The following is a 27,309-nucleotide window of genomic DNA, read 5'->3' on the forward strand; positions in this document are numbered from 1 at the left end:
GGAAGGGGGGCGTTGGTAGGCAGCCTGCCTGCCCTTCGGCCTATTGAGGCTCTTAAGTGGGCAACTGCCTGCCACTTCAGGACCTTATTCTGTCTCTGTTGCAATTTTTTGGTCTGTGGGGGAAGGCAGTAAAAAGGCAGGCATGCTGTCTGCTTCGACAATGTGGGCTGCTATCTGAATGGAAGGGGGAGCACCTCGTTTGGGTGGGGGGGGGGGGGTCGTGTCCATTGAGGATACACCCCTAAGATGGTGCTCCAGCTTTGTCTCTCCTCCTGGCCTCTTTAACCCTACCCCCACCACTCTGCCTCCCCGCTGGTCCCCCAGCTCTGCCTGCCAAAAATCCCAGACTTATCTGAAGTCGAGACAACACCTTTGGATCTTCGTGGGGACCCGCTGTAGTCCCAGCAGTGGCCACTACTGCCTTTTGGCGCTGCTGGGACTGCAGAGCTGCTGGCTGATCAGCTCTTTAAGGCAGGACGTCCTGTTTCTGAGGGCCAGAAGTCCGAATCTGCTTTAATTAAGGCTGCCCCCATTCTACTATCACTGCAGAGCAGCCAACCTTCACGTCTGCAAGGTGCCAATTGATTAAAGTCCACCCCGTTATCTATTCTGCAGCCAGTATCTGCTTAAGGTTTGGTTGACTTTATTTTGCAGAATTTGATTTGGGCAGTTTTTAAATGTAATGCTTTGTCAGTAACAATCTAGTTTATTTTTTAATCTCATGGGACTTTTCAATTTTAACATTAATCTTTTGATTTAATCTGTTTTCCATTTTTAAAAACTTTTTTTCAAAAGTATGCTTATTAAAGTTTTTCATATTGACAAACAATGAACAAAAACACAAGAGTACAAATATTGCAAACAAAGAAAAGTGACTAACATTAAACACTATACCTAAAACCACCAACAGCTGGCAGTGTCTAGATATTTGAAAAAGGAAATGGACAGTTGCCATCTCGGGTATAATCTCTCCACTGAACCCGTGATGGTGAATTTAATTTTCTCCATGTGCAAGAAGGACATTAAGTCCCCTAACCAGTCAGAGGCACTGAGCAGAACGGGAGACCTCCAACCGAGCAGTATCTACCTTTGAGCTATCGGTGAGGCAAACACAACAACATCCGCTTCTGCCCTCGAGTGAATAACCGGTGAATCTGAAACCACAAATATGGCTACCAACAGGCATGGAGTAAATCCAATTGGAGCATCTCCAACATGGTGCTAAAATGGGAAGCCCAGAAACTAACGTGTTTGGGGCAGGACCAAAACATATGCAAATAATCCGTTGCGGGCAAGCGAACAGTGATCACATCTATTCTCAACACTAATAAAAAAGCCACTCATAGAATCGTAGAGTTTACAGTGCAGAAGGAGGCCATTTGGCCCATTGAGTCTGCACGAGCCCTTGGAAAGAGCACCCTACTTAAGCCCACACCTCCACCCTATCCCAGTAACCTCATCAAACCTTTTCTTTGGACACTGAGGGCAATTTAACATGGCCAATCCACCTAACTGCACATCTTTGGACTACGGGAGGAAACCGGAGCACCCGGAGGAAACCCACGCAGACACAGGGAGAACGTGATTCCGCACAGACAGTGACCCAAGCCGGGAATTGAACCTGGGACCCGTGAAGTAACAGTGCTAACCACTGTGCTACCATGCCAGCCTCATCTTTGTCTTGGTCAAGTGCGTCCTCTGCAGCACCTTAAACTGAATTAGGCTCAACCGGGTACATGAAGACATGGAATTAACCCTGTAAAGGGCCTCTGGCCAAGCCTTGTTAGTGTAGGGCCCAGTTCACTTCCAATTCGCCCTCACCCCGTTTAGAGGAGAGGGATCAGATGAGAGGATGTGGCCACATAGGTCTGAAATAGAGCCCCTACCAGGCTGAGCCGAGGATAGAATCCTCTTCAGCAAGGAGGAATGAGGAGCCAGAGGAAAGGAAGGGAAAGCCATATGAGAGAAATCGCAAACTTGAAAGTAGCAAATAAGACTAGAGTTGGGCAGCTGAAATTTGTCTGCTAATTGACTAAAATTGGCATCTATCCCTCCATGAATACGTCTCCAAACTGCACAAGTCTCTTTCGTTTCCACAAATTAAATGTTGAGTCCAGCCCAGGAATAAGAAAAGGTGGTTGTTGCAGATAGGGGTCAGTGAAGTCAGAGAAAGGAGTTTAAAATGTTGTCGAAACTGGCTCCAGATTCTAAGGGAGGAGATTGCCACTGCGTTCGATGGGAATCTAGCAGGAGAAAGGGGCAATGTTGCAGTAACTATGGCAAGGAGAGTGGATGTAGAGCAAGAGCAAGCCTCCATCTGGCCCCATATTGAATCAGGATCACTGATCCACAGTAAGATTCTCTGGATGTTCGTGGCCCAATAGTAAAACAATATGTTTGGGAGGGAACACTGTCCAACTACCGCTCTGTAGCAGAACGCTGCGGATTCTGGGATTTTTACCTCCCCCCAAAAAAGCAGATATCAATTTGTTAATCTTGATAAAGAAGGACTTGGGAAGAAGAATGGGGACGCATTGAAAAATAAATAAATTCTAGGGAGTATGTTCATTTTTGTTGATTGAATCCTGCCCGCCAAAGATAGAGGAAGATTGTTCCCCTCTGTAAGTCCATTTTTGCACTATTGTTCAGGCTGAATAATTCACTTGTGAAGTGAGGCCCAACTGTGGGCCATCCTGACCCCCACGTAACAAAAACTTGTACTAGAGAGGTGGAAAGTGCCAAAAGCGGCTCACCTTCCAGCGGAGTTCACTGGAAAATATTCACTCTTACCTAAAGAAGGAGCCAAAGGTATTAATTGTTCTCATTATGCCATCGATGGAGGGAATTGGGCCTGTAATATCTATATTTTAAAAAAAGAATTTAGAGTACCAAATTCATTTTTTCCAATAATTGTGCAATTTAGCATGTCCAATCCACCTACCCTGTGCATCTTTTTTGGGTTGTGGGGGTGAAACCCACGCAGACACGGGGAGAATGTGGAAACTCTACACGGGCTGTGACCCAGAGCCGGGATCGAACCTGGACCTCAGCGCCGTGAGACAGAAGAACTAATCCACTTTGCCACCGTGCTGCCCTGGGTCTGTAATAATATATAAAAGTAGGTCATCCGCATAAAGAGATACACGATGTTCCACCCCATCTCGATTAATACCCCTCCATTGATCAGAAACGGGGGCTAGTTTGGCACAGTGGACTAAATAGCTGGCTTGTAATGCAGAACAATGCCAGCAGCGTGGGTTCAATTCACGTACTGGCCTCCCTGAACAGGCGCTGGAATGTGGCGACTAGGGACAATAAGCTAATATTATTAAACCCTCAAGGCTATAGAGAGCACCTCTTTTGCCAGGGTGAATAAAAATGGAGAAAGTGGGCAGCCCTGTCTAATGCCCCTATTCAAGGGAAAGTGGTCAGAGTGTAAGGTGTTCATGTGAACATTGGCCGCAGGGACATTGTATAACAAGCAGACCCAAAAGGCAAATTTATGGTGAATCCAAATTTCCTGAGAATCTCAAATAAATAGTCCAATTCCACCCTGTTGAATGCTTTCTCAGCATCGAGAGATAATGTCAACTCTGGCATGGGAAAGAATAACGTTTAAAATACTACTCACAGATAATTGACGGCCCTTTGCAAAATCGGTTTGATCTTCCAAAATTATACTTGGAAGACAAGGCTCCATCCAGAGCACCAGAACTTTAGCGAGCAGCTTACCATCCGCGTTTAAAAGTGAGCTGGATCGGTATGAACCGCAGTTGGTCGGGTCCTTGTCCCACTTAAGGAGCAAAGAAATAGAGGTTTGTATAAGGGTCGGAGGCAATGAACCACAGGATAGGGTGTCATTAAACATATCTAATAAGAAAAGTATGCGCTTTTCTGAGAACTTCGTATAAAATTCGATTGGAAAGCCATTTAGATCAGAGGCCTTAACAGCCTGCATCATTGCATTTAAAAAAAAAAAAATTTAGAGTACCCACTTTTTTTCCCCCCAATTAAGGTGCAATTTAAGGTGGCCAATCCACCGACTCTGCACATATTTGGGTGAGACCCCCGCAGACACAGGGAGAATGCAAACTCCACACGGACAGTGACCCGGGATCGAACCCGAGTTCTCGGTGCCGTGAGTCAGCAGTGCTAACCACTGCGCCACTATCCTGCCATCCCAACACAAGTGAATTAACCAATAATTTGTATAAAATTCCCAGAATCTTTGGTCCTTTGACTGCTTAATAAGTTATAGCCACCAGATTTGTAAATTGAACACAATAACTTTATAACAGGAACAATGTTGAAATATGCAATAATTGTTACAGAATAACTGCCCTTCTATCGTCCCACCCTCTATCGAAATACACCGAAGACAGACAAACACAGGGGGATGGGGTAAAATAAGAGGACTTAAGATGAAAGAAAGATGACTGTCCTTCCGATGTTTAAATCATTGCAGCAGACTGTCCTTCCAGGACGCATAGGGATCAAAGTCATCAGTGTAGTGTTAGAGATGATCTTCTGGCAGATGCATTTAGCCAATACTCCCAGACAATAGGATTTCCTCTGGAGAGGCACTTTAACTTTATTATACTGGGCCTTCATTCAAAGGATCAGCCTCATGCCTGGTGTTCTTAAGATTTTCTTTGTCTCTCCTCAAACTCAGTTCTCAGCCAGAGTTTTGATCTTACTTAGTTTCCAGTCTCACTTGAATGTCCTCCAGCTTTACTGAGGAAAGAACAGAATTCCTCACACACGAGATTTTCAAAGAGGTTTAAACAACTTAGAGAGAAAATCATAATAGCTGCTCCCAACTCTAATCCCAGAAATAAAACTGAAAGTGAAAACACAGTATCACAGAGAAAGGGACATTCCAGAGAAAATCCCGAACAATCAGCACGATCCATTGACAAGGCCCGGCAATTCAAAACAGTCCATTGGCCGACAGCCAAGTTGATCAAGGTGTGTGAGCACTGATCTCCCTGGAATCTACTCATCTGAAATTTAACAGCTCCTTGCAACCTGCATTGCCTTAGGTAATACGTCAATCTTCAGTTTGCCAGCCACTCAGAATAAAGGTGAAGTCCATCATAAAAGCATAGGCATATTAATTGTCCATGTTCAAAAATTGAAATAACAAAATTACAGAAATTAAAAGGGAAAAAACAAGGGACAAAAAAGGATTAACAGGAGGATCCTTATACTGTCTACACATGCACTTCATAGCAGGAGTGACAAGATGGAATTGGGTTGACCAGAAGAACAATAATCCGCTTTTTCTAAAAGCCCAGCTGGTATAATAAGGGGGGGGGGGTAATAGTCATGCATGGGATGGGTTGGGCAAGGGATCATGTGCAATCCCATTCTGGCTTACACCTGATTCGGCACTACACACATTGTTCACTCTTTAAACGCCCTGACGTGGATTAAGTCATTAAACATTTTGGAATAAATGCAGCCTTGCCAGCATTGCTTGCATCCTGAGAATTCTTTTAAAATTCTAGCTGCTTTTGTACCTCTATTTAGCCTCGAGGTGCTGAGGGCAAATATAACACATGCCTTTGACTGTGACTACCGAATTCAGCACAGTCCAAAAATAATCCGAGTACTTCCTGGCCGGTATCAGTGGGCAGTGCATATTATCCACTCTATATTACATGAACAAATATAATAAATCTAGTAATGCCAATGACAACAGTAGAAAGATCTGCTGGCCTCCAAAAGAAACATAGCCACTCCATTGTGCAGTTCAATGCCTTTCATATGTAGGAAACAATTTTGATGATGGAACATTTTCAAGCTAGCACATTAAACTGGCAAAATTAGCCTAATACTGGAGTGAACATTATTACCTTGAAAACAGTTTGAGCAAGAGCCAAAGTTTGAGCATGCCAATAAGTTGTTAAAGCATAAAGAGCAATTGTTCTTACCTTAATCTTTCATCTTAATCCCCTGAAAGATGCAATTGAGACAAGACAGCTTGCCATTTTCAGCTCCCTCATTTTAACATGTAAAATGAATATCGAGTATCTGAAAAATTATGTACTGACTAACTCCTGTGGAAAATAAGCATTCGGACTCCCCAGGGACCTAGTAGGTTAAGACGGTGAGTAGTTGAGTCACACTGTCCAAAAAGGTCCCTTGCTCAATCCCTGTTTTGTGCAGAGTGCACTGATCTCAGCTGGGGAAGTATTAAGGTTGCTTCAGTTGGTGCCAATGCTCCTGGTAGCGAAAGCAAAGTCAGCAATATTCTCGCTGCAGATTACTATACAATACCTGCCCCAGGCTAAAATGGTGCATGTGTGATCATTGGCTGAAGGAAGGACGAGGTTTGCACGTGTTGTCTCCTCATAGTTCAATCGTTTTTTATGACACTTTGACTAACTTAATCCTTGAAGAATGGCTACTTGGGCAGCTGTGGCTCCTAACCCTAACAATAAGATCACAACACATAGGAGCAGAATTAGGCCACTCGGCCCATCGTGTCTGCTCCGCCATTCAATCATGGCTGATATTTTTCTCATCCCCATTCTCCTGCCTTCTCCTCAAAACCCCTGATCCCCTTATTAATCAAGAACCTATCTATCTCGATCTTAAAGACACTCAGTGATTTAGCCTCCACAGCCTTCTGCGGCAAAGAATTCCACAGATTCACCACCCTCTGGCTGAAGAAATTCCTCCTCATCTCTGTTTTAAAGGATCGCCCTTTTAGTCTGAGATTGTGTCTCCTTAATATATTGAGGAGAGAGGGAAGGATAAAAAAATGACAGAATAGGAGGAGGAGGAGGGGAATGCAGGTTGAAAATCCCTTATCCAAAATGCTTGGGGCTGAGTGTGTATTGGATTTTGGAATTTTTCAGATTTTGAAATATACTTTGCATGTGTGGAGTACGTTGGGAACTGTGCATGTGCGGAATGTTTGTGTGCATTGGTAACTGCATGTGTGACGCACGCTGGGAACTGCGCATCACCCGGGAGCCGTGTGGAATTTCCCACTCATAACATCATGTCGGCGCTCAAAAAAGTGCAGATTTTGGAAGTTTTCGATTTTCGGAGAAAGGATGGTCTACCTGTATAAACTTTAAAACAGAATGTTGATACCTAATATAGAAAAAGTAGTGTCAGCTCTTCAGTTGGCAAAAGGCAATGTGAAGCTACGCCGCAGGGATCAGCAAGTCCTATATTTAATCCCTGGTTTGTTCGAGAAGATTGGGCCCATTGCCCTCTAGGCACTTTCCCAGGAGAGAGAAAGGCAGACTTGGACTTGTACAACCTAAATAAAAACCCAGCCTTTCGGCTATGATTATTTAATACATTGATTCATTAATTATGATTCATCATTACAATAATTAGAATTCATGACTTTTACAATCATCTGTTGCACAGTGGCACAGCTGCCTCACAGCGCCAGGGATCCGAGTTTAAATCCGGTCTTGGGTGACGGTCTGTGTGGAGTTTGCACTTTCTCCCCATTGTTGTGTTATGCTGTTTCGGATAACACAGACTGCTACTTGATGCAGTCTTAACTAAAGGATGCTCCAGACTCTGAAATTAGTTCAACGTGTTTATTGAGCTATTAACACAGTTCTCAAATGAGTTCGACTCTCTGCTAATCTAACTGCAGTAACTCAGTCTAACTGTACCAGCTTGCTCTAAGCCACGTGCTGGGGTGTGATGCTGCTGATCAACCCTGTCTAATTCTCTAGATGTCTGTCTGTGGAAAGAGGCAGGGTGTGAGTGCCTCATCCCTTTTATAGTGTTTATGTCATGCCCCCCTGTGGTGATGCCACCCCTGACTGCCCATTGGTTGTGTCCTATTCTGAGTGTTCATTGGTTGCACGTTTGTATATCATGACACCCATGTCTACGTGGGTCTCCCCTGGGTGCTCCAGTTTCCTCCCACATTCCCACATTTGATGAAGAGTCTATGGACTCAGAATCACACGGTGCAGAAGGGGACCATCGAGCCTTCACCGACACGTGGCAATTAGGTCGATTGGTCATGCTGTATTGCCCCTTAGTGTCCAGGGATGTGTAGGGTGGGGTTTCAGGAATAGGATGGGGGTGTGCACCTAGGTAGTGTGATTTTTCAGAGGGTCGGTGCAGCCTTGATGGGCTGAATGGCCTCTTGTGCTATGGGGTTCTATGATTGCTATGACTGGCTAACGAGTCAACACAGTAAGATAAGCAAAATACTGCAGATGCCGGAATATGGAACAAACACAGAGGATGCTGGAAAAACTCAGCAGTAATGCCAGCATCTATCAAGAGGGAAACGGAGTTAACGTCATGAGTCCTTAGACTCACTGACAAGGTTTTGATGAAGAGTCTATGGACTCAGAATCACACGGTGCAGAAGGGGACCATCGAGCCTTCACCGACACGTGAAAATCACCAGACATACTTACCTAATCCAATTTACAAGAACTTGGTCCATGTTTCTTTCCTTATTGTTGCTGGCAGACATGCTGAGTTTTTCTAGTGTCTTCTGTTCTTGTTGTTAATACAGAACATTATCATAGAATCCCTACAGTGCAGAAGGAGGCCATTTGGTCTGCACCCACCCTCTGAAGGACCACTCTACCTGGGCTCACTCCCCCGCCTTAACTCTGTAACCCCACCTAACCTGCACATCCCTGATCACTAAGGAGCAATTTTAACATGGGCAATCCAACTAACTTGCACATCTTTGGACTGTGGGAGGAACCTGGAGCACTCAGAGGAAACCCACGCAGACATGGGGAGAACGTGCAAACGCCACACAGTCACCCAAGATTTGATTTGATTTATTGTCACATGTACCGAAGTACAGTGAAAAGCATTTTTCTGCGGCCAAGAGAACGTACACAGTATGTACATAGTAGACAAAATAAAATGATCGACAGAGTACATAGACAAATGGTACATCGACAAACAGTGATTGGTTACAGTGTGGAACAAGGGGCCAAACAAAGCAAATACATGAGCAAGAGCAGCATAGGACATCGTGAATAGTGTTCTTCCAGGGAACAGATCAGTTCGAGGGAGAGTCGTTGAGGAGTCCAGTAGCTGTGGGGAAGAAGCTGTTCCTGCATCTGGATGTGCGGGTATTCAGACTTCTGTATCTTCTGCCTGATGGAAGGGTCTGCGAGAAGGCAAAGCATGGGTGGGAGGGGTCTCTGATAATGCTGTCTGCCTTCCTGAGGCAGCTGGAGGTGTATACAGAATCAATGTGTGGGTGGCAAGCTTGTGTGATGCGTTGGGCTGAGTTCACCACACCAGACCGGAATTGAACCCGGGTCCCTGGCGCAGTGAGGCAACGGTGCTAACCACTTTGCCCCCGTGCCACTTTGCTTAATACATGTAGTTGATTAATACATGTAGTTAATGCAGGATACAAAGTAGCTTCATCAGCCACATGTTAGTGTTAAAATGGCTTTCTTGACCTTGTTAGTTATCGCAGTGAATATAGCATAAATATGGTCAAATTGAACTACTTACAAATCTACTTACATGAGCTTCAGCAAAAATAATAGTGACAACCCTGTTTCAGCACCCAACTCACTTTCCCTGCCCACCCAAGCCTTTCATTGCACTCATGCCAAACTTGCAATAGAAGTGTGGTGGAAGGTCTGGCCATTAGGTAGGAAATTGGCCTTCTGTGGTGCTGTATTTGGTGTTGAGCATCTATTGTGTATTATGGGCCCAGACCAGACCCCAACAGTGGCTCGGATAATAGGACCGAAACCCCATTATTTTATTTTATTTTGTAAGACTGCGGAAAGAATACATCACTCCAGGATTGATTGTATGAAGAAATCGGGATTTGGTAGTGTAAAGCAAAACTTTATTCTTAACACAATATTAAACTCGTAACAACACACCCGGAAATTGCTTACAATTGCCCGTTAAGCAATACTACTCAATACAACAAATACAATACCCTTAATTGCTATCTCTATTCCCAATGAAACAACAAGAAAGGAAAAACGTACAGCTCTCAATCCATCCAATGGCACAGAGAAATACTTGCTTTTCAGAACCGATTTGGCTCCTGTTAGAACCCCTGTAGACTCTGGCTGGATGCCTTCATTAACAAAGTTTCAATTGGTTTGCTTCAGCTTCCCTCTTTTCCTCAGACAAGACTGCTCTGCTTTAAATACTATTACTCTTTTTTAACTATCCTACTGTGAGAAAAATACCTTACTTTCGATCTAAAGGGTTAGTCAGATCAGAACTCAACTCAAAAAGATTCCTGAAAATGTCCGAATACCTTAGCTCCAGCCAGCAATGTAAGAAGTCTTACAACACCAGGTTAAAGTCCAACAGGTTTGTTTTGAATCACTAGCTTTTGATGCACTGCTCCTTCCTTAGGTGAAGGAGCAGTTCTCCGAAAGCTAGTGATTCGGAACGAACCTGTTGGACTTTAACCTGGTGTTGTAAGACTTCTTACTGTGCTCACCCCAGTCCAACACCGGCATCTCCACATCATGGCCACCCAGCAATGGCACCATCTCCCCAAACTGAAAACAAAGTAACTCCCCAGGCTGAAAACACTTAACTCGCCAGGTACTTCCCCCCCCCCCCCCCCTTCCCCCCCCCACAACCACCATCCCTAGTCAAACAACATTGCATTAGCCCCGGCTGAAAACACATTACTCTGGTCAATTTCACCTCTGCCTGCCCAAAGTCTTGCAAAACAATACTCTTTTTAAAAACATGACCACTGCAGTCAATCACACTCTATCCTCAGGCCTTTAACCCTTAAATTGCCAAATTTTTATAATCCAATGTATCTAAAATTCTGCATTCGTCACACCTATCTCAAACAAGGCCCACCTGGTGATTACAAGTGTAGCCTATCTAGAATTCCAAGCTTGGATTCCCATTGTATGAGCAAAAATCCACATGAGCCCAAAGTTCTCTCTGAAGAAGTGAAAAATTGAAAGAAGAAATAGAGCAGAATGAGGCCATTTGGCCCCTCCTGTCTCCTCCACCATTCAATGAGTATTTTCCTGCCTCTCCCCATAAACCTTCGCTCCCTTGTCAAACAAATATCGTTCTAACTCAGCCTTGAAAGTGTTCCTCTCATCATCTCTCTTGTTAATGTACCTCAGAACATTGTCAGCGGAATTCTCCATTCCTGAGACTATGTGTTGATGCTGGGGCAGGATTTGAGGACTTCTACGACAGCAAAACTGGCGCCATACCTGGATCGATTCAGCGACATTTTGAGGGGCTAGCACTGGCGTCACGTGGAACACAAGCGATTCCAATGAGAAATGGTGCGGGATTCGCAATTGACACTCAGGAGGCTAACAAGCTGCAGCCACATAAACACACTCTACTCAAACGTTGTGCGGCCTCCCGTGCCTGCCCGGGCCCCATGTCATGCCCATCCTTGCCCTCGCCCGCACTCTCATCGTCGGACAAGGCTTGACGTTCATCCGCCTCCTCCAGCACTTCGCCCCTCTTCTGCGCAATGCTGTGGAGGACGCAGCAGATCGCCACGATTCGGGCAACCCTCCCAGCATCATACTGGAGGACCTCTCTAGAGCGGTCTAGGCACCTGAACCCCATCTTCAGGATGCCAAAGCATAGGCATCTTCAGTCACGACCGCAGCAGATAAGTCCTGTCTCCCAGGAGCCAACCCCACAGCTAGGGGTGCGCCTCAAAGTGGTCGGAAATCGTCGAGTTTGCCAGGATGAAGGCATCATGCACACTGCCCGGGTATAGGGTGCAGATGTGCATGATGTGTGTTTGATGGTCACTTACCAGCTGCACATTCAAGTGGTTTGCGTAGAGTGGTTAGATGCTCATAGGGTGACATACATCCCATTGATCACCCCCTGGACCCGGGGCACCTTGGATATGGTGCAAACCTCACTGCCCGTGCATCTTGGTGGGCTCGGTCCACATTGAAATGGATGTATTGTGCCAACTGGACATATAGGGTCTCTGCGGATCACCGGGTGCTCAAGGACATGTGGAGATGATGTGCTTGGGCTGCGCCGAGAGTCCGTTTGGCGGTTGGTTGTGACGATCATTGCATTCTACTCTCCAAAATGAGTTTTGGGGAGTATAGAGATGTTATTCAGAATGGTGACACCGCCATTGTCTTCCTGCGTCATGATTCAATGTTTACGATCAAAGTTCAGTAAGGTGGTGCAACGCAGACAAAGTATGGGGCTATTAAGTACTCAGTCGACCTAATTGGCAAAAAGTATGGGTCAAAGGTTACATGCAGCAAAGGAGGTTGGGTATATATACTGCACGCAACTCCAGAACTCTGGACAGTGACGGTTCCTCATCGGACCCAAATCCTTTATTCCACTGATATCTCTATGATCATTATGATGCTGGAATTGAAGCCAGGATCGATTGTCTGTGGGTCGGTACAGGAAGTGGTTCTCTTCCTCATGCTATCATTCAGACGATTACATCAACAGGACAGCTATACACTGTATACATATACATAAACAACAAGCGGAGAAAACTGAAGAGGGGTTCTGTGATCATAAAATAGATCATTTTCACTTCCGGTGGCGGCCATGGAGGAGTAGGTCGCACATTTGATAGCTCCCGCCTGTGATGGACTTTTGGACCTTTTTCCCCCCCCGTTTTTTTCCGGATTTTATGGAATAAATCGGTGAAGAGTGAGACAGTGAGGAGAAATTCCCCTCCACTGTATGGAGAATTGGACCAGCAGTGGCCATGTGAGAAGACAAAGTCCTACAAGGAAGACGCGAGCAGAGCTGGCAACGCGGGAAAACATGGCGGAGAGCAAGGGCCGCGGGGAAACGGCACAGTGGTCGACGGAGCAGCTGGTGAAGTTTTTTGAAGATTGCTTCACCAAGCTTAAGAAGGACACGCTGGACCCGATCAAGGCTTCAATTGATCAGGTGGTGCAGAATCAAGAGACCCACGGACGAGCGATCCAGGAGGTGGAGAAAAAGGTGTCTGAGCAGGAAGAATACATAACCGTGCTGGAGACCAAGGTGGAGTTGATGAATGGCCACCAGAAAAGAATGCAGGAGAAGCTGGAGGACCTGGAGAACAGATCCAGGAGGCAGAATCTGAGAATCGTCGGCCTCCCTGAAGGCAGAGAGGGATCGGATGCGAGGGCCTATGTGACGAACATGCTGGAAGTTGATGGGGGCTGAGGCGTTCCCTCGGCCCCTGGAAGTGGATAGAGCGCACAGAGCCCTCGCGAAGAAGCCCCGAGCGAAAGAGCCGCCGAGGGCGATGGTGGTACGTTTACATCGATTCCTGATCAAGGAACACGTTCTGCGGTGGGCCAAGAAAGAACAGAGCAGCAAGTAGGAGAATTGTGAGCTGCACATTTATCAGGACCTGGGCGCGGATTTGGCCAAGAGGCGAGCTGGGTTTAATCGGGCAAAACGGCCCTCTTTAAGAAGGGGGTGAAGTTCGGGATGTTGTACCCAGCCTGTCTGTGGGTCACACATGAGGAACGGGACTTCTACTTTGAAACACCAAACGATGTATGGACTTTATCAAAGAAAAAAGACTGGAGGTAAACTAAAAGATACTGAAGCCTTGGAAAGTACTGTGGTGGTGATTTGTTGTGCTGGGTTGTATAAGTAGTGTTATTTGTAATAAGGGGCTGTTTTGATGGCTAAAGTTAACTTTGTCTTACAGGGAGTTGGTTAGAGGGGGGGGGGGTGATTTCTGGGGCTGTTCTTTTCCTTCTGTGGTTGTTTTTTCACTGTTTTTTCTGATGTTTGTTTACTGGGGAATGTGATGCTTTGAAAATGTTTGTCCAAGTGGGGGGAGAGGGGAGAGAACAATGGGGAGACAGACTGCTTGGTGCCATGGGCGGGCGCTATCAAGTCAGCTTGGGTCAGCTGACTCACGGAAGCGCAGTGGGGAGGCGAGCAGATGTTAAGCTGGAGCTTGTTATGGGGGGCTGGGTTCTAGTGCTGTTGCTAGGGGAGAGGGGAGAGGGGGAGCTGCTTTGCTGACAGGGGAGGAGCTGTTACAAGGGGACAAATGGAAGGTCGGGGATGGCGAATGCCCGAGAGGGGGGGCTCGAGGAGGCCGGGGGCAGGTGCTGGAGGCTGGCCTAGAAAGGGTGATGGCTAGTCGGCAGGGGGGATGGGGGGGGGGGTGGAGAAGAAGCCCCCCAACCAGGCTGATTACATGGAACGTTGAAGGCTGAATGGGCCGGTCAAGAGGGCTCGCATGTTTGCGCATTTGAGGAGGCTGAAGGCGGACGTGGCAATGTTACAAGAGACATATCTAAAGGTTACAGACCCGACTACATTGAGGAAGGGGTGGGTTGGCCAAGTATTCCACTCAGGGCTGGACTCAAAGACCAGGAGGGTAGCGATCTTGATCAATAAACGAGTGGCATTTGAGGCAGTGAGAATCATGTCAGACACAGTGGGGTAGGTACATAATGGTGAGTGGGAAGCTGGGGGGAACGCAGGTGGTACTCGTGAACATATATGCTCCGAATTGGGACGATGTGGAATTTATGAGGCGGGTGTTAGGTAAGATCCCAGACTTAGAGTCACATAGCTTGATCATGGGGGGAGATTTTAACACAGTCATTGATCCGTAATTGGACCAGTCAAAATCCAGGACAGGGAGGAGGCCGGCCGCGGCAAAGGAATTGGAGGGGTTTATGGAACAGATGGGGGGAGTACACATGGAGGTTTGCACGGCCAAGGGCGAAGGAGTTTTCTTTTTTCTCCCATGTCCACAAGGTATACTCTCGCATTGACTTTTTTGTTCTGAGCAGGGCGCGAATACCTAGGGCGGTGGATACTGAGTACTCGGCAATCGCAGTGTCGGATCATGCCCCACATTGGGTGGATCATTGGGTTAGTGTGGAGAGAGGACAACGCCCGCTGTGGAGGCTGGATGTGGGGTTGTTAGCGGACAAAGCGATCTTTGGGCGGGTGAACAAGTCCATCCAGAACCACCTGGAAACAAATGATCCGGGGGAGGTCTCTGCAGCAACGGTCTGCGAAGCTTTGAAGGCAGTGGTCAGAGGGGAATTAATCTCGATACGGGCCCACAGAGAAAAGGCGGAACGGGCTGAGAGGGATAGGTTAGTTGAGGAGATACTCCAGGTGGACAGGAGATACTCGAAGGCCCCGGACGCGGGGCTACTGAGGGAGTGGCGGAGGTTACAGGCGGAGTTTGGGCTGTTGACTACAGGGAAAGCAGTGGAACAGCTGAGGAAGGCAAGGGGGGAAATTTATGAGTATGGGGAAAAGGCTGGCAGAATGTTAGCGCACCAGCTCAGAAAAAGGGAGGAGGCCAGGGAGATAGGGAGAGTAAAGAGTAGAGGTGGGATTACGGTCCTGGATCCAGTGGAGGTGAATGAGGTGTTTGAAGACTATTACAGTAAATTATATGAATCGGAACCCCCAGCTGGGGTGGAGGGGATGAGGCAGTTTTTGGATCAGTTGAGGTTCCCGAGGGTTGATGAGGATCTGGTGGAAGGATTGGGAGCCTCGATTGAGGAAATAATCGAGGGGCTGGAGGACATGCAGTCGGGCAAGGCCCCGGATCCGGATGGCTACCCCGATGGAATTCTATAAGAAGTTTTCAGAGATATTGAGCCGACTGCTGGTGAGGATATTTAATGAAAATGAAATGAAATGAAATGAAAATCGCTTATTGTCACAAGTAGGCTTCAAATGAAGTTACTGTGAAAAGCATCTAGTCGTCACATTCTGGCGCCTGTTCGGGAAGGCTGGTACGGGAATTGAACCCACACTGCTGGCCTGCCATGGTCTGCTTTAAAAGCCAGCTACTTAGCCCTGTGCTAAACCAGCCGCTAATGAAGCAAGATAGAAGGAAATCCTCCCCCCCCCCCCCCAACAATGTTGCAGGCCTCGATTTTACTGATCCTGAAACGGGAGAAAGATCCGGAGCAATGCGGTTCATACAGGCCGATTTCTCTACTGAATGTGGATGCCAAACTGCTGGCTAAGATACTGGCCACAAAGATAGAGGATTGTGTCCTGGGGCTGATAGGCGAAGACCAGATGGGATTTGTAAAGGGCAGGCAACTCAAGGCCAATGTTCGAAGCCTTTTAAATGCCCTCAGAAGGAGGGGAGGTGAAGGTGGTGGTAGCGATGGATGGGGAGAAGGCTTTTGATCGGGTGGAGTGGGATTACCTACGGGAGGCGCTGGGAAGGTTTGGGTTTGGTGACGGCTTCATTGACTGGGTGCGGTTGCTCTATCAGGCACTAGTAGCGAGTGTGCATGCAAACCGGCTGAGATCGGAGTATTTTAAACTACACCAAGGGATGAGGCAAGGGTGCCCCTCTCCCCGCTACTGTTTGCTCCGGCCATAGAGCCATTGGCCATGGCGTTATAAGCCTCGAGGAACTGGAAAGCGCTGGTTTGGGGAGGGGGGTGGGGGGGGGGGGGGGGGAGAGAGAGAGAGAGAGAGAGAGAGAGAGAGGTGGAGCACCGGGTTTCGCTTTACGCGAATGACCTGCTCTTGTATATTTCAGACCCGTTGGAGGGGATGCGGGAAGTAATGCGAATCCTGGGGGAATTTGGCAATTTTTCGGGGTATAAATTGAACATGGGGGAAAAGCGAGATGTTTGCGATCCAGGCAAGAGGGCAGGAGAAGAGACTGGGAGAGCTGCCGCTTAGAATGGTAAGAAGGAGCTTTCGGTATCTGGGAATCCAGGTGGCCGGGAATAGATTTCATAGAATTTATAGATTTCATAGAATTTACAGTGCAGAAGGAGGCCATGCGGCCCATCGAGTCTGCACCGGCTCTTGGAAAGAGCACCCTACCCAAGGTCCACACCTCCACCCTATCCCCATAACCCAGTAACCCCACCCAACACTAAGGGCAATTTTGGACACTAAGGGCAATTTATCATGATCAATCCACCTACCCTGCACATCTTTGGACTGTGGGAGGAAAACGGAGCACCCGGAGAAAACCCACGCACACACGGGGAGGATGTGCAGACTCCGCACAGACAGTGACCCAAGCCAGAATCGAACCAGGGACCCTGGAACTGTGAAGCAATTGTGCTATCCACAATGCTACCGTGCTGCCCTAATGGGAGGCACTGCATAAGTTAAACCTATCTCGGCTCGTAGAACAAATGAAAGGGGAATTTAAAAGATGGGACAAGCTCCCGCTATCACTGGCAGGGAGGGTACAGACCGTGAAAATGACGGTCCTCCCCAGATTTCTGTTTGTCTTTCAATGCCTCCCCATCTTCATCCCAAGGGCCTTTTTCAAGCGGGCGAATAAGGTTATTGCGGGCTTTGTGTGGGCGGGTAAAACCCCGCGAGTGAAGAAAGTGTTGCTGGAGCGCAGTCGGGGGAAGGGTGGGTTGGCGCTGCCGAACATCTTCAGTTTACTACTCGGCGGCTAATATAGCCCTGATTAGGAAGTCGGTAGCGGGGGAGGGGCCGGTATGGGAGCGGATGGAGCCGGCGTCATGTAAAGACACAAGTTTGGGAGCATTGATAACGGCACCTCTTCCGTTCTTGCCGTCCCGACACTCCACAAGTCGGTGGTGGTGGCGGCTCTGAGAATCTGGGGGCAGTGGAGGGAGCATCGGTTTGGACCCCGATTTATAATAATCATCGGTTTGTACCGTGTAGGCTGGATGGTGGGTTCCGGAGATGGCAAAGGGCAGGAATTAGAAGGATGGGGGATCTATTTATAGACAGGAGCTTCCCCAGCTTGAAAGCCTTGGAGGATAAATTTGAATTGCCAACAGGGAATGGGTTTAGGTATTTGCAGGTGCGAGACTTCTTGAGAAAGCAGGTTCCGGCCTCCCCGCTGCTGCCGCCATGGGGATACAGGACAGAGTAGTCTCCAGTACCTGGGTGGGAGAGGGGAAGGTATCAGATATTTACCAGGATCTTTTGGATGCGGAGGAAACTCCGGTGGAGGAGCTTAAGGGCAAGTGGGAGGACGAGCTAGGAGGAGAGATAGAGGCGGGTCTGTGGGCGGATGCCCTAAGCAGGGTTAATACATCCTTATCATGTGCCAGGCTTAGCTTGATACAATTCAAGGTAGTCCAGCGGGCACACATGACAGTGGCCCGAATGAGCAAGTTGTTCGGGGTAGAGGATAGATGTGCGAGGTGCGCGGGAAGCCCAGCAAATCATGTCCACATGTTTTGGGCATGCCCGAAGCTTAGAGCGTTCTGGCAGGGTTTCACTAAGGCAATGTCCACGGTACTCAAAACACGGGTGGTGCCGAGTCCAAAGGTGGCGATCTTTGGAGTGTCGGAAGAGCCGGGAGTTTAGGGGGCGAAAGAAGCTGACGTCTCGGCCTTTGCCTCCCTGGTAGCCCAGAGACGGATCTTATTAATGTGGAGGGACTCGAAGCCCCCGAGTGTAGAGACCTGGGTTAGTGACATGGCTGGGTTTTTCAGTCTCGAGAAAATAAAGTTTGCCTTAAGAGGGTCAATGGTTGGGTTCACCTCCGCGGAGATGGCAGCTGTTTGTTGACTTTCTCAGGGAAAATTAAAATGTCAGCAGAAGCAGTATTCCAAAGCGGGAGGGCGGGGGGGGGGGGGGGGGGGGGGGGGGTTGTTGTTTTATGGTTGGGGTGTGTGAAGATTGGGATGGGGGTTGAAATGTTTATGGTACCATGTTAATTATAAAAACTTGCAAATACCTTAATAAAAATATATATTTTAAAAAATAGATCATTTGGTCACAGTGAGAAACCAAGATGTTTGTCAGGAAGGTTTTGGAGTTGTCAATGTTGCCGATGGAGTATTTCTGGAAATTCCGTCACCTTGGGAGGCTGTAAAATACGCAAAATCTGCCCTGAAAATGGAAGGTGGCTGCACAATATCCACTCATGTATATAATGAGATGCAGACAGGCAGTGATTGACACACAGGATGACCAGTAAGCACACAACACAGTGCAGCCAATCACCAGACAGGATACTACCACTATAAAGCTAGAGGGCACTACGTTTCCCACCCTCTCGGGACCCAGCCACTGAGACAGTCAGAGTCCACGAGCTAGCACAGTGCAAACACCATGCGGTAGCTAGTAAGTCTGGTCAGGCTACTACAAGGTCTCCAGTCAGTTCAGTATAGTTGAATATGTATATCAGTTCTATCGTTGAATAAAACAGTGTTGGATCTTCTCCAGTGTTAGACGTCTGTTTCTACCTTCCCTGCATCAAGAGCAGTCCACATCGAACGTACCTGCCTAACACATCAGTGGCGGGATCTGTTCTTTCTCACCGTGCATTGAACAAGTATAACGCAACTGCCGTGCTATGACTGAGCAAGTCTTCATGGATATCAGTACATTTGAAATTCTTCTCCGTGTTTATGATGTCAGGACGGTGAGTCTGCAGCTCCCTGACCTTGGTACAAGAGACACCAATTGCCAGGACACACCAGCTGACCTGAAGAACCACTCAAAGGAAAACAGCTGGACTGATTCACAGCAGGGAACCACCCAGTTTAAAAATGGTGCACCTCTGCGAGAGATGGCTGATCATACTGGGTATTTGACCTTTGCTACAAAATATCTCTCCTAGGCACTGACAAATGTTAATGTGAACATTTTATTTTCTTTCCCAAAATTAAATCTGGAATCAAATGCCCCCCCCCAAAAATAAAGTGCCTCTGCGAAGGTACGAATGCACCTGTGCGGCATGCTCTGTGCGCCAAGCTCTGTGAGATCCCAGACAGATACCCACTCGGCGGATGGAAAAACCCCGTGGTGTAAAGGTTCAGGGCGACCGTTACCTTGATGGCTACCGAGAGCGGGTGCCTGGCAGATATGTTACACTGTCCCCCTGCTCAGCCAGAGTCTTCGAAAACATGCAAGGTCCGGTAGGTCCTCTAACGACAGGCGCTGGCAGTACACATGAGACCTCAAGAGGTGCCTCCTTTGCACCTCCTCCTCCTCCTCCGCCTGTTAGGTGGCTGGCTGTCCATCCTCAGTGGCTGCCTCCTCTTCCTCTGGGGCAGGTTCCACTGCTGCAGTTTCCTCCTCCTCCAGCAACTCCAGCTTGTACAGCTGCAGTGCATCCCCCAGGGCGACTAGGGGGAAGGCGACCATTGCTGGTTGTATCCCAATATCCATCGTGTGCAGGGGGTGAAAGGCAGACACGTTATTATGATGTGCACCCCCATGCCCAATCAGGTCCGATGGGCTACATGATGCCCCTAGGACTGTGGCCCCTGCCCCCGCATGTCCCCCTCATCTCCGCATCCCGTGCCTCATCGGCACCCGGCATCGTTGGGGCCTCTGGCCCTGGCGCCTGTCCTTGCTGCCAGTGATACTGTTGGCTGACGTTGCCCATGCTAATGGTAAGCTCCGCAGTGCCTCCCTGTATGGGCTACTGTGGACATTGCCCTTGTTTGTGCCGCATGATGACCTGCTGGTGGGTGGCGGTCAGTTGGGGGGGGGGCGTGGTATGGCAGAGGGTGGGGGGTGGGGTCTGGGATGCAGGAATGTGAGCTCCCATTCAGCTGGTGTCACTCTGCAGAACCAGGGGTCAAGATGGATGGTCAGTGAGGTGTTCAGCAAGATTGCTTCTTTGCAGGCCACCGCAATGCCGGTCTGTGCCTGCGCATCGCTGCAGTCCCATGGGAGGTCACCCGCCCCCTTGGCCCTTCCCCCGGTCACCACCCCCCCTCCCAATGCCAGGACCAGCAGCCTGCTGCCTCTGTGTGTCCCACCTCCTCTGTCTCCCTCATCAGTCACAGCGCCTGTTTCTCGATTTTTAAAAGCACAAGTGAACCTCGCTATCGAAAATTCGCTCCAACTAGGCGGTGGCAACCGTTCGTCGAATATCTTGCGGAAAGATAGATAGGGGAGAACAAAGAAGGCAGCAGCAGCGGCCCAGGACTTGGGGGGGGGGGAGGGATGGGGGGGATGGGGGGGGGGGGGGTGTGTGTGGCCTGAGACAAGGCAGTTGCCAATTAGGGCTAGTTTTTATTTTTTGTTATTTAATATTTATTTATTTGTTGTTGTTTTTGTTTAAATTTAAAAAAGGTCATTATTATCTGTATTGTTACAATGTTGTGTAAAGGATGCACAATGTACTGTGTTGGTTGACCAAAAATTTTCAATAAAATATTATTTAAAAAAAAAAGAAAATTCGCTCCAGTAGAGGTGGAGAATCGTGGAGACCCCAGAGAATACCGGGTCAGGCCCGCTAATACTATGCCAACGTGGGCAGCACAGTGGCGCAGTGGTTAGCACTGCTGCATCATGGTGCCAAGATCCCAGGTTCGAGCCCAGCGCTGGGTCGCTGTTTGTGTCGAATTTGCACATTCTCATCGTATTTGCATGGGTTTCGCCCCCACAACCCATAGGTGTGCAGGGTAGGTGGATTGGCCACTCTAAATTGCCCTTTAATTCGAAAAAAATGAATTGGGTACTCTAAATTAATTTTATTTAAAAAATACTATGCCAACGGCATTTACTGTGTGTGTGGCATGGAACACATTGACGCCGCTGTCAAAGCACTGGAGAATTGCAATTTGGCGTGAAACCGGCACCCGCCACGATTTTGGCATCAAAATCGATTCTCTGCCCAATCGCATTTCCTAATTCCAGTGTCAGCTGACGGAGAATCCCACCCTATATATTTCAATAAGATAACTGTCATGATATTCAGATAAACATATCATGGTGCAAACACACATACACACTGATGGACAAATCAACGGACCAATCAACACACACGCAACATCACAGCCAATCACCTGTGAGAGCACACGCACAATAAAATGGGGAACACCACAGCTCCCGTTCATTCCAGCAGGAGACAGCTCAGGGCACAGAGCTCACAGCGTGCCACTCAGACATGCACCATGTGCTGAGTGCCTCTCTAAGATAGTGTTATGGTTAGGTCCACAGGTTAACGGGTAAATTACAAACTACAGTCATGAGTTTACAGATGTTGTTAGCAAGAGTAATAAAACAGAGTTGTACCATCTCCAACCGTGTTGGTTCGTCTGTATAGAGGAACACCCAACACGACATAGTACCAGGATTGGAACCCAGCAACTGTGAGACCTACCTACACATCTTCAGGGATCCGCCATCCTGCACCATGGACACCATCAGCCCGCCGCAGCCGCTCCAAATCGCTGGAAACCTCGGCGTCAACTGGAAGCTGTTTAAACAGCGCTTCCAGCTCTTCCTAGAAGCCACAGAAAGGGAGAATGCATCGGACACCAGGAAAATCGCTGTCCTCCTCTCCACAGCAGGGCAACACGCCATCCACATCTACAACTCGTTGGTGTTCGCGGACGGTGAGGACAAGACGAAGTACAAGACGATCCTTCTTAAACTCGAGCAGCACTTCAGCGTCGAGGTGAACGAGAGCTTTGAGAGGTACCTCTTCCAGCAGTGCCTGCAGGGTAAGGATGAGCCTTTTCAATCTTTCCTGACACACCTCCGTATTCTCGCGCAGTCCTGCGGCTATGAGGCCACCTCCGATTCCATGATTCGGGACCAGATAGTTTTTGGGGTCACCTTGGGCACCCTACACCAATAGCTCCTCAAAATTAAGAGCCTCACCGTAGCTACCGCTGTCGAAGCCTGTGTCCTCCATGAAAACGCGACCAGCCAATACTCCCAATTCCAGGTGGCCGAATCGGCACGGCAGGGGTCCTACGAGGCCGAGCGGGTCCAGTCGATCGAGTTCCTCCCGGCCCGCAGCCCGGACGAGGGCAGCCGTTTTGCGCGCTTTCTGCGGCCTCCTGCGCTTGTATGTGCCAAAAGAGATGTTGACGCAGAGGGACGTGATGCGCAGGCGCACTCTACGCAGGACTGAACTGCGCATGCGTGGTGGCGCAATGAACACCATGATGTCACGACGTGCAGCAACTATGGATCCGTTCATTTAAAGCGGCAATGTCCGGCAAAGAATCGACAATGCCTCCGCTGTGGCAAGATGGGCCACTACGCTGCCTGCTGTCGAGCAGCTCAACCTGCCAACGCTCCCCAATTCCGACAGCCTCGCAGGGACGTGCGGACCATTCAGCCTCCGTACTCCGAGTCATACCCTGACGATGTACAGACCGGTGATACCGACGACCGGGAAGCCTTCCGCGTTGCATTCATTGACAGGAATCGGATGTCCCCAAGGAGGACCTACCAGCCGATGCACGTGAACAGCGTTAATCCGGGTGATGAATGGTGTGGCACCCTAACAGTCAACCGATCACCAATCACATTCCGTCTAGACACTGGTGCCTCCGCCAACCTTATTGCATGGTCAGCTTTCTACGCCTTGACGGTCAAACCACTGATTCGGCCATCCCGCTGTCAGATGGTCGATTACAACGGGAATGTTATCCCGGCCATGGGATCCTGCCAGCTCGAGGTTACACACAATGCATACACAGCCACACCTTCAGGGATCCTTTGAGATAGTTGGATCATCGAAGGACTCCCTGCAAGGCGCACAGGCGTGCAAGGTTCTCCACCTTGTTCAGCGGGTACACACTCTGTCTCCAGAAGGCACGTCTGACTTCCCGGATGCAGACTTTAGGGCACAGCTCTACTCGCTCCTCGCCCACAACCAGGAGGCTTTCGAGGGCATGGGCACACTGTCCTACACTTACAGAATACGGCTCAAACCGGACGCCACCCCTGTCATTCACGCACCTCGTAGAGTCCCAGCACCACTCAAAGACCGCGTCAAGCAGCAACTGCAGGATCTCCAGGACCAAGGAGTGCTTTCCCGGGTCACGGAGCCCACGCCATGGGTCAGCTCCATGGTGTGCGTATAAAAGCCCTCTGGCGAACTCCGGATCTGCATCGACCCGAAAGACCTGAACAACAACATCATGAGGGAACACTACCCCATACCCAAACGGGAAGAGATCACGAGCGAAATGGCCCAGGCTCAAATTTTTACAAAGCTTGATGCCTCAAAGGGTATTTGGCAGATTCAACTGGATCAGTCCAACAGGAAGCTGGGCACCTTCAACACTCCCTTTGGCAGGTTCTGCTACAATAGAATGCTGTTTGGCATCATCTCGGCATCCGAGGTGTTTCATAGAATCATGGAACAGGTGATGGAGGGCATCGAAGGGGTGCGTGTCTATGTTGACGACATCATCACCTGATCCACCACACCACAGAAGCACATCAGTCGTCTCCAGCACGTCTTTGCTCGGATACGAGAGCATGGCCTGCGCCTCAACCGAGCCACGTGTTCTTTTGGCCAAACTGAGCTAAAGTTTCTGGGGGACCACATATCCCGCTCAGGAGTGCGTCCGGATGCAGACAAAGTGACAGCCATTGCAGCCATGCCGCAGCCGGCAGACAAGAAGGCAGTGCTACGCCTTCCCGGGATGGTCAACTTCCTGGGGAAGTTCATTCCCAACCTTGCCTCCCACACAACGGCTCTTCGCCACCTAATGAAGAAGACTACGGAGTTCCAGTGGCTGCCCCACACCAGAAGGAATGGGAGGAGCTCAAGATTAAGTTCACCACAGCCCAGGTCTTGGCGTTCTTCGACACTTCTCGAGATACAAAGATCTCGACTGATGCCAGCCAGTCCGGCATTGGGGCGGTACTCCTGCAACGGGATGACACAGCATCATGGGTTCCGGTCGCCTATGCCTCGCGGGCCATGACCCCCACAGAACAGCACTATGCGCACATTGAGAAGGAGGGCCTGGGTTTGTTAACCGGCATAGATAAGTTCAATGACTACGTGTATGGTCTCCCTCAGTTCACCGTGGAAATCGACCATCGGCCCTTGGTCAGCATCATACAAAAGGACCTGAATGAGATGACCCCTTGCCTCCAGCGCATTCTGCTCAAGCTCCGGAGGTACGACTTACAACTGGTCTACACCCCGGGAAAGGACCGCATCGTCGCGAATGCCCTGTCCAGAGCAGTGAGCACACCGCCCGAATCGGGGGGGGGTTTCGTCTGTCAGGTCGAAGCGCATGTGGCCTTCACATCGGCCAATCTGCCAGCTAATGATGCAAGTCTGGCCCGTATTCGCCAGGAGACTGCGGCTGACCCCCTTCTACAACGTGTGATGCGCCATCTGACGGAAGGGTGGCTCAAAGGACAGTGCCCACAATTCTACAATGTCCGGGACGACTTGGCCGTCATTGACGGTGTCCTCCTAAAGCTGGACCGGATTGTGATCCCACACAGCATGCACAGGTTGGTCCTCGAACAATTACACAAAGGCCACCTCGGAGTTGAGAAGTGCAGGCGGAGGGCCCGAGAAGCTGTATACTGGCCGGGCATCAGCGACAACATCGCCAACATGGTGCTCAACTGCCCCACCTGCCAAAGGTTTCAGCCGGTGCAACCCCCTGAGACGCTTCAGCCCCATGAGTTGGTAACGTCCCCCTGGGCGAAGGTGGGTGTGGACCTTTTTCATGCGCTCTGCAGGGACTACGTCATCATAATTGATTATTTTTCCAATTATCCAGAGGTCGTACATCTGCACGATTTGACGTTGTCATCAGGGCATGCAAGGAAACCTTCGCTCGCCATGGCATTCCACTTACCGTCATGTCGGACAATGGGCCCTGTTTTGCGAGCCAAGAATGGTCTTCTTTTGGCGCTTCGTATGGCTTCACACAGGTGACGTCCAGCCCCCTGCATCCCCAGTCAAATGGCAAGGCGGAAAAGGGCGTCCATATCGTCAAACGACTCCTCTGCAAGGCTGCTAATGCCGGATCGGATTTCTGCTGAGCCCTGCTGGCCTATCGCTCGGCCCCACTAGCCACTGGCCTCTCACCAGCCCAGCTGTTGATGGGTCGCGCCCTCAGGACCACTGTGCCATCCATTCATGTTCCTAAACCCGACCATGCTCCAGTACTGCAGAGGATGCGACAGCAGCGTGCTCAGCAGAAGGTGGCACATGACACTCGGCAACTGATCTTCCTGCCTTGGCGCCTGGAGACAGCGTCCGCATCCACCTACCAGAGGGTGGCTGGTCGGCAACTGCCGAAGTTCTCCGCTGCGTGGCTCCCCGCCTTGTTCCTGGTTCGCATGCCTGATGGCTCCATTCGCCGGCGTAATCGCCGGGCTCTTCGGCTGCTCCACGCTCGCGACGTGATTATGCACCGGTGCCACGCCCTCCTGTTGTTCCTGATGTCGACTTCGTGGAGCTTCCTGCTACCATGTCTATTCCTCTATCGCCTGTGGCCAGGCCCATTCCTCAGCCGGTGGATCCTGACCTACCCTTGAGGCGGTCAACCTGTATTCGTCGCCCATCTACTAGGCTGGACTTATGAGCCTGTTTGCACATTGGACTCACTGAAGTGTTATGCCACAATGTTAATATGTTTCTCTTTTTGTCGTTACAGGAGTTCGTTTTCTATGTTTGATGATTGCACTTGTTTTGTTTGTGGAACAACCTCGTTGCTATGTTGCACCTGACACCTTCCTGTGTATATAGTTTAGCCTCATGTACATGTTGTAGATATTGCACACACATATTCATCTGCACTCAGTCCACACCAATATTTATTACCACATAGGCACATATTCTTGTAAAAAGGGGGGATGTCATGATATTCAGATAAACATATCATGGTGCAAACACTGATGGACAGATCAACGGACCAATCAACACACACGCAACATCACAGCCAATCACCAGTGAGAGCACACGCACTATAAAACGGGGAACACCACAGTTCCCGTTCATTCCAGCAGGAGACAGCTCAGGGCACCGAGCTCACAGCGTGCCACTCAGACATACACCATGTGCTGAGTGCCTCTCTAAGATAGTGTTAGGGCTAGGTCCACAGGTTAACGGGTAAATTACGAACCACTGTTATAAGTTTACAGATGTTGTTATCAAGAGTAATAAAACAGAGTTGTACCATCTCCAACCGTGTTGGTTCGTCTGTATAGCGGAACACCCAACACGACAATAACCTCTGAAGTCTTCTAAACTCCAATTAATATAAGTCCAACATGATTAACCTTTCCTCTAAAGAAAATGGCCGGGATTCTCCCGTAACCGGCGGGGCGGGGGGGGTCCCGGCGGGATGGAGTGGCGGGAACCACTCCGGCGTCGGGCTGTCCCAAAAGGTGCGGATTTCTCCGCACCTTTAGGGGCCAAGCCCTCACCTTGAGGGGCTATAACCTATGTTGATGGTGTGATTGTTTAACTATAACATTGTATGAATGCGAATAGATACTGTTTAATTTAAACAAGTAGACTTGCAATCATTTGACCACCATATATGGGTTAAGACACACTGGTAGCAACAATATTTTCCCACATTATCCCCCATCTGTCAATTTTCACCCACTCGCTTAGCGTATCTATATTCCTTTGCAGACTCTTTGTATTCTCACAACTTGCTTTCCTAT

General features: G+C 49.1%; 1 pseudogene; it reads left to right on the top strand.

Moving 5' to 3' along the window:
* The first annotated feature begins 12,051 nt into the window (after positions 1-12,051).
* LOC140409478 (tRNA (adenine(58)-N(1))-methyltransferase catalytic subunit TRMT61A-like) lies at positions 12,052-19,531 on the top strand (annotated as a pseudogene).
* The last annotated feature ends 7,778 nt before the right edge of the window (positions 19,532-27,309 follow it).

Source organism: Scyliorhinus torazame, chromosome 3 (genome assembly GCF_047496885.1).
Source record: "Scyliorhinus torazame isolate Kashiwa2021f chromosome 3, sScyTor2.1, whole genome shotgun sequence".
In the NCBI taxonomy this organism is placed as follows: domain Eukaryota; kingdom Metazoa; phylum Chordata; class Chondrichthyes; order Carcharhiniformes; family Scyliorhinidae; genus Scyliorhinus; species Scyliorhinus torazame.